The sequence below is a fragment of the Octopus bimaculoides genome, chromosome 7, assembly GCF_001194135.2.
Source record: "Octopus bimaculoides isolate UCB-OBI-ISO-001 chromosome 7, ASM119413v2, whole genome shotgun sequence".
In the NCBI taxonomy this organism is placed as follows: Eukaryota; Metazoa; Mollusca; class Cephalopoda; order Octopoda; family Octopodidae; genus Octopus; species Octopus bimaculoides.
In genome coordinates this window covers 73,091,001-73,098,249 of record NC_068987.1, presented here as the reverse complement: position 1 = coordinate 73,098,249, position 7,249 = coordinate 73,091,001, and the positions used below count along the sequence as shown (strand labels likewise).

Below are 7,249 nucleotides of genomic sequence, written 5' to 3'. Positions count from 1 at the left end.
GCAATGTCTGGCGAATATGGTGGGTGGGGCATTGTCTCCCATTTGAACTGCTTCAGTCTTTGGAATGTCATCCTCACTGTATGTGACCAAGCATTATCTTGATGGAAGAACACCTTTTGTCTTGAAACCAATGATGGTTGTTTTCCTTCTAGCCCTGACTTAAGCTGCTCAAGCTGTTTGCAGTAGATCTCCTTTGTTATCGTTTGGTTTAGGTTTAAAAGTTCAAAGTGGACTAAACCTTTCATATCCCACCAAACAGATAACATGTTACGTGGCTGACAACCTTCTTTAGCCTGGAGTGCTGGTGTTTCTCCTTTCCCTGCTCACTGTTTTCGGAACTTGATATTTTTATAGACAATCTATTTCTTGTCACTATTCAGTCTAAAAAAGGTTAATTTGTGAGACACGACAGCAAAGAAGAGCACACATTCACTCTCTGTGCACGATTAGACTTGGAAAGTTTGTAAGGAACCCATTGACCCAATTCACTGACTTTCATGGCATGCAAGTGTTGATGAATGGTTGAATGACCAAACCCAAGCTTCTCTGCTAGTTCCTTAACAGTTATATGATTTTGTTCCACCAGGGTTTGCAAGATGTCCTCATTGAGCTCTACAGATCTTCCAGGACAAGGCTCATCTTTTAGGCTGTAGTTCTGGCTCAGAATATCTGGAATCACAGTTGACAGTGGATTACACTTATTGTCCAATCCCCATATACTGCATTAATATTCCTCGCACTTTCCGTTGCATTGTTGCCTTTATTGAACTCATGAAACAAAATATGCTGGATATGCTCCTTTGTAGCTTTAAAATAATAACTGTTAAAATCAAACTGCACTTTTCAAAACTTGCACAAAAAATAAGTTCAAGGTAAAATTACTACCTGCTTTTATAGCAAGTTGATGCAGGTAGTTTATCCCATTCCCGTCCGACTTTTAGTTCATGCAATAAAAAAAAAAAACGGCATTATTTATGGGGTAACCCAATATATATTCTTGTAATCTCTCTGTTGTTTGGTTGTTCACCTGTATGGCTAGGGAAAGAATTGTCTTGCCAAAATCCATGTTACTAAATTGTTTTCATAAGTGAAAGAAATTGAGAAAAATTTCTGTAAGCGTTCATTTCATTAAATCTTCTTTCTCTTAATTTTGCTTTTCCTCATAAGTGTCTTTAACATTTGCATATAGCTGCTATTTCAATCTAGTTGGATCTCTTCAATATAAAGTCGTTTGGAAAGCAGAGGTCTTTTAAACATGAGATTACATTAAATTAAATTATTATTAACTTTACAGAAGGATGAGGAACCATAATGAGAAGTGTTTCTGTAGGATAAAGGCATTACTGTTCTCTCAGCTCATTAATAGTGTAAAAGAGATAGAGAGAGAAATAAAATTAATTTGAAATTCATATACATGAGAAAATTTTATTAGAACAATCCAATTTTTCTGTATATATTTTTGTTTGCATTATAAGAATTTTTATTTTATTTTTTTTAAAGAACCTTTGTGAGTTATGAAATAAATCATTTTAACAATAAAACCTGTAGATAAAGCTGTAAATAATAGCTACCTGATCACATCATGTAGAATATTCTACGTGCTGTTACTTGTAGCTTTACCTACTGTTTTGTTTTAAAAAGTTATGGGTTTTCTTTATTGTATATTTAGTTATTTCCAGCAGGTCAGTCTGACCAGTCATGGGTATGTCATTGGCTTGACACTTGTCATATACATTACACTGTTGCTGCCACTGAGCAGCCCTTCCCCACCAGTCAACTTACTTTGAACATGTTTGATACAATAGTATCAAATTGAGCAGATCAGTCAACTGGTGTTTCTAGCTATTACCATACTGATTTTATTGCAGCAAATGATAGTTTTATCCTTGGATTCAGGGTTTAACCCTCTAGAATTTAAACCTGCCATATCCAGCTGCAATATTCTACCTGTTTTATGTTGAGACTGACCAGATCCAGCTTTTCACACCTATCCTATAATGTCATTCTAAAAATTAACAATCAGATCACCAGAATCTTGAAGTTACAAGATAATGCATGATTAATTAAAACAATGTAGATAAACAAGCATTCTATTTTACTGAGTAATCTGAATGTTAATGAGTTAAACCTGGTGTTATCTCTGTTTTCTTCCAAGCAGATAGTGGCAAGTGTACTGTGGAGTCTAATAAACTGACTTGTGTGTTTATTACATGGTGTGGAAATTAGTAAAACCTAATCAGTGCATTTGAGTGTTGTGTGGAACTTAGTAAACCGGTTGCTATTTACTTTGGTGTAGAAATCAGTAAACCGAGTGGTATGTTTACCATTGTGTGGTGTGCAAGTTAATAAACTGTCTGCTGTGTTTATTATGGTTTGGAATTCAGTCAACTTGGTGGTTTGTTTACACCAGTATTGTGAGGAAGTCACTAAACAGACTTGTGTCTTACTATGATGTAGTATGGAAATTAGTAATCTGGATGGTGCAGAAGTAGTACTCATTGTTGAAGCATTTTGTTGTTTATATCCAGTCCACTCCACATCCATTCACTTACACACTTATCAAAATAAGACACATTTTTCTCCTAACTCACTTAATTCTGTCTACTGCCCCTCTGGCAGTTCTGCATTGAATTTCATCCATCTGATTCCCATTTAATGAAATTAGCCTGTAAATTCTTTGTTAGGGACTCCCTGTCCTGTTTTAAATTGCTTCTCTTCCCCCTCCACCAAGACAATCATTCAATATCCTGTAATTTTCAGAGAAACCAATTGATATGATTGGCAAATATTATTCTTGCTTCCTTCTAGAAAATTCCTCTATTATTCTCTATAGAATTGAAGTTTGGTTGTAGGTAATGACTGGTTGTGATTGCTAGTGGTTGTAATGACAGTGATAGCTGTGATTGCATAAGTTGTAATACAAGTAGTGGTTGTGGTAGCTAGTATTATTGTGATTGCATTTCCTATTAATGTTCTTTTTCTTTTACTTTTTTTTTTTAATTCTTTGCCAATTTGAAGTCTGTTGATAGATTTTGTGCATGTATATGTGTGTGCAAGCACGTGCTTCAAATATGAGATGAAATTCATTCCATATTAACTAATTACTCCACACCCTCCACTGACCGTTAATACAAATGGCTTGTTGTTGGATATTGTATTAGAACAATGTTAGTTTTCAAAGAATGTGGTCATGGTGTTGGCTATTATCATTGGTAGTGGTAGCTGTAGTGGTTGTATTAAGATAAATGTTTTAATTTTACTTTATTTTTCGGACTGAGTTTCATGAAACCCAAACCTCTTAGCAACTCACTGAGTCATTGTCTTTTTACATTTCTGTTTTTCCATGCAAGCATAGGTTAAACAAGTCTGCAGTTAAAAACCTAATTGAAATCATATTGTATACACATGGAAGTACATATGTTAAACATCTTATAATCTGATTTTTCTTCCTAACTATTTATAACTGGTGGTATCTATTTGTAGGTGATTATCACTGTTCACTGACTATTCTTGTTGAATGTTTAACCCTACTGGCATCAAGATAGACACAAAAGGAAAATTGTTTCATACCTTTTCCAAAGACATTAGTTATGCATATGAAACAACCACAACCAGGAATGAATTGAAGTGGCTTAGCTCTGTTTAATGGTGTTCACTAGAGTTCCATATATTTTGGCCTTGTTTTTAAAGCAGAGAGCCAGTTTTGGAAATTAAATGGGATGTACTATAGTTGAATGATTCCAACAAGGGCTTCATTGTAGGGACATTGCTGAAGTGTATCTTCAACAACAAAGTTTGTTAGAACCCATCTTTCTCCCAGCTATATTGATAACTGGAATTGAAGTCAGAAGGACTAGCTAATGAAAACCTAAGTGGTTTTGAAGTAATGTCACTGCTTACAGCAATGAGTTTATTCCTCTGCTTCATTGTTTTTCAATGCTAGCATATGTTAGGCAAATATGTATTGAAGTAATGTTTTAGAGCTGGATGCACTTCCTGTCATTAACCCTTACCTGTTTTTCAAGTATAAGATCTTTCATTTTACATGTCTTTGGTAGTACAGAGGCAGTGGACAATTTTTTGGTTGGGATGTGAGAACAGTATCACCATTTGTACTTTATATTTTTGGAGAAGTGTTTATGTAAACAATCATGCAGATATGTGTGTGTACACTTAAACATACATGCATCTCTGTTTTGACATGGTTTTTATAGCTGAATGCCCTTCCTAGTGCCAACCACTTTACAGTTTGCTGTACTTTTTTTTTTTGTGGCACCAACATTGAGGCCACCAAATAACTTGCAGGACAAGACTCTCTCAACTGTATAGAGGTGCTGTATTGAAGCAGGTGATTTGTACCTGGTAAAATTTGTACAAGCTAAAATATGATACAGGAACAGAAGCTGTAAAGGAGATACATAGCTACCTCAGCTTGAAAGAAAGAGGATGATGGTGATGAGGTGTTAGGACATAATCGAAAAAGACTAGAAGGTGGATATAAGAGAGAATAATGATAGATTGAGGATGAGTGGCTGGATAGGTTTGTAGGATGGGAAAGGAGGGTAACAGAGGGGGATAGAGGTGAATGGAAGACACAGATGGAAGCATGGGCAATGGTGAATCTCGGTTTGAGAACTAGGTAAAGGAAAATAGTAATGGGGCAAGGAGAAGGAAGTGATAAGCAGCAGTACATAAAGGGGCAGGGGTGGCTGGTTCATACATGTGTAATAATTTTCTGAATTAAATAGCTAGAGAGAAAACACTGGATGTTTGACTCAGAAGTTCATATCTCACTTCAGGCTTTTGGGTGAGTGCATTGATAGAGCACTTACACCAGCTTTCTTGATATCTATCAGTGTACGATGTGAATGTTTTTGCGTTAGTTTGTGCCTTTAACAGGACTTGAACTCGGCACTCTCAACAAACGAAATAGTTGTTAATCAGACAAGAAGTTCACTGTTTACATTGACACAGCATTGCGCTGAAGCTACCACATTATTTACAGCTAGTTGTTTTCAGACAGTGATAGCCTGGTGTTTTGACCATAGATACAAATTAGACATAGTGAACAATAGATGTTGGTAGACCAACATCTTATCTAACAATGGCTTTATTGTTGTTAAATAACTGATTTATGGTATCGCTGATTAGTCCCAAAGTCAACTCTGACTTGGTAAAGTAATGTTAGAGGCTTTTTAGCTATGACCACTTTTTTCATATTTCTAGGGCTACTCTGTAGTGTATCATTCTTTACTGAGAAAGCAGGTTGTGAATTTGGGACCTCAGTGGTATTTCTAGCAGGCCAAATGACTCATGTACAGGCTTGATGGGTTTATTATTATTGTTATAGCTGCTGTTAATTTGCTTCTGGTTTCTAACAAAACTGAATTTTCTATTTTCAGATATGGTAGTTCCAGAAAAAAGATTGGACTGATATTACTACAGTCTTTTGAGGTTAGTTGATCTTAGTGCTATTACTAATTACATCCTTGTGTGAACATGTTTATGTTAGTTGATTTTACAGCTACTAATATATTATCTTGGTCTTCCTGCAGTTTCCTAATCTTATGGCTACCTATTTCTAATGTTTGAAAGTTGTTGGTCTATAGTTAGATATAATTAACATTGTTAGTCTAACAAAGGTTGGATATAATTGCAGTTGTTGACCTGACTTGTTAAAGTTGAGGGTGTTGGTCTAATTATGGTAAGGTATATTTAAAGTTGTTGGTTTCTAGGATAGTTTGTAATTGAGGTTTGTCTGTCTACCTGTGGTTGAATATAATTAAGGTTGTTAGTCTAACAGTGCTTGGATATTGCTGTGATTGTTAATCTAACTATATATGGTGTATAGTTGAAGATGTTGGTCCAACTACGGTGAGATATATTTGAGGCCGTGTATCTCTGGTTGGATGTAGTCAAGGTTGCTGATCTGACTATGGTTGGGTACACTTGCAGTTGTCCAATGTATATTGTCAGTCAAGCTACGGATGTTTGTTAGTTGAGCTTATTGGCACAGTATTGATGGTCTGTGTGGTTAATATGATTCGTTGGTTCCCAGTACAACAATAACTTCTGATCAGCTGTCTATCGATGCACTCCTTTACCATTACTCTGTCTCATCCCTCTCTAGACTCTCTACCTGATTTTCTACCTCACCCTTTTTATTTCTAATCCTTACTCCTCAGAACTACATGGGATATCAATGAAACAACTAGGTGCCATGTGTAGCTCTGTTGTTACAGGTGTATCCTACCTCTCTCTGACTGACAACCATAGCTGACAAATGTTTGGAGCTGAGGTACTCCTGAAAAACTCAGAGCAGACTCTTGACTTATCCAGAACTAGAGTTGTCTTTCATCCATGTAACATAAACTCCAACACATACAAGCCAATGAGGGAAGCCTCTGTGTAGTCACTTGACCTGCAAGAAATACCAACCAAATCTCTCAGATCAAACATTACTTAATGACCGTTTTCAAGGCTTCTGTGACTGGAAGGAAAAAGAAAGAAGTTATCCACAGACTGGAGGATAACCCTCAATGCTTGCAACAGTGGATTGCTCTAAAAGTGCAAACAGGCCAGTGATGTTAAACCAGGTGACAAATTAAATCTACTTGTATTGCATAATGTAGTTTTTGATATACAAATTTGGGATGGTCCTGGCTTGATTGTCTTTTATCATGGTGCAAAAATTTAAGGTAAAAAAGAAAAAAAAAGAAAAGAATTAAGTCTCATAGTTTTCCTATTAATAAAAGCTGTAGCTTGTGCAACTATTGGAGAAAATGTTCATATTCAACCTTCACTCCCTTAAAATCACAAAACCAGGATTTTGTACAAGCCCCTCAGAATTATTTAGCATCTTGGCATTCTAAAATTTTTATCTTTAATTATATCTCACAGAGTTGATGACAAGTGGCTGAGACTTTTGGTGATTTGCTGTGCTTGAGGAGACACATCAAGCTAAGTTAGATCATAGTTGTGGTCAGTGCTGGCAACACGTGACATGTGTGAGGCACTCATGCTGGTGACATGTGAAAGGTATTCATACTGGTGACACGTAAAAGCACCTGTGCCAGTGGATGTATAAGGGGCACCCATGCTGGTGATGCGTAAGGAGACCCGTGCCGGTGATGTGTAAGGGGCACCCATGCTGGTGATGCGTAAGGGGCACCCGTGCTGGTGATGCGTAAGGGGCACCCGTGCTGGTGATGCGTAAGGGGCACCCGTGCTGGTGATGCGTAAGGGGCAC

General features: G+C 36.7%; 1 protein-coding gene across 12 annotated transcripts in view; it reads left to right on the top strand.

Annotated features, from left to right (window-relative positions):
• LOC106882371 (stearoyl-CoA desaturase 5) overlaps positions 1–7,249 on the top strand; it is a 136,656-nt gene that overhangs the window by 34,942 nt on the left and 94,465 nt on the right. For 10 of the 12 annotated variants that reach the window (XM_052969750.1, XM_052969747.1, XM_052969743.1 and 7 more), the window contains exon 2: positions 5,403–5,454. The exons of the other annotated variants lie outside the window; for them this stretch is intronic. The gene's annotated coding sequence lies outside the window, so the exon portion shown is untranslated. The remainder of the gene's footprint in view (positions 1–5,402; positions 5,455–7,249) is intronic. 12 annotated transcript variants of the gene reach the window in all.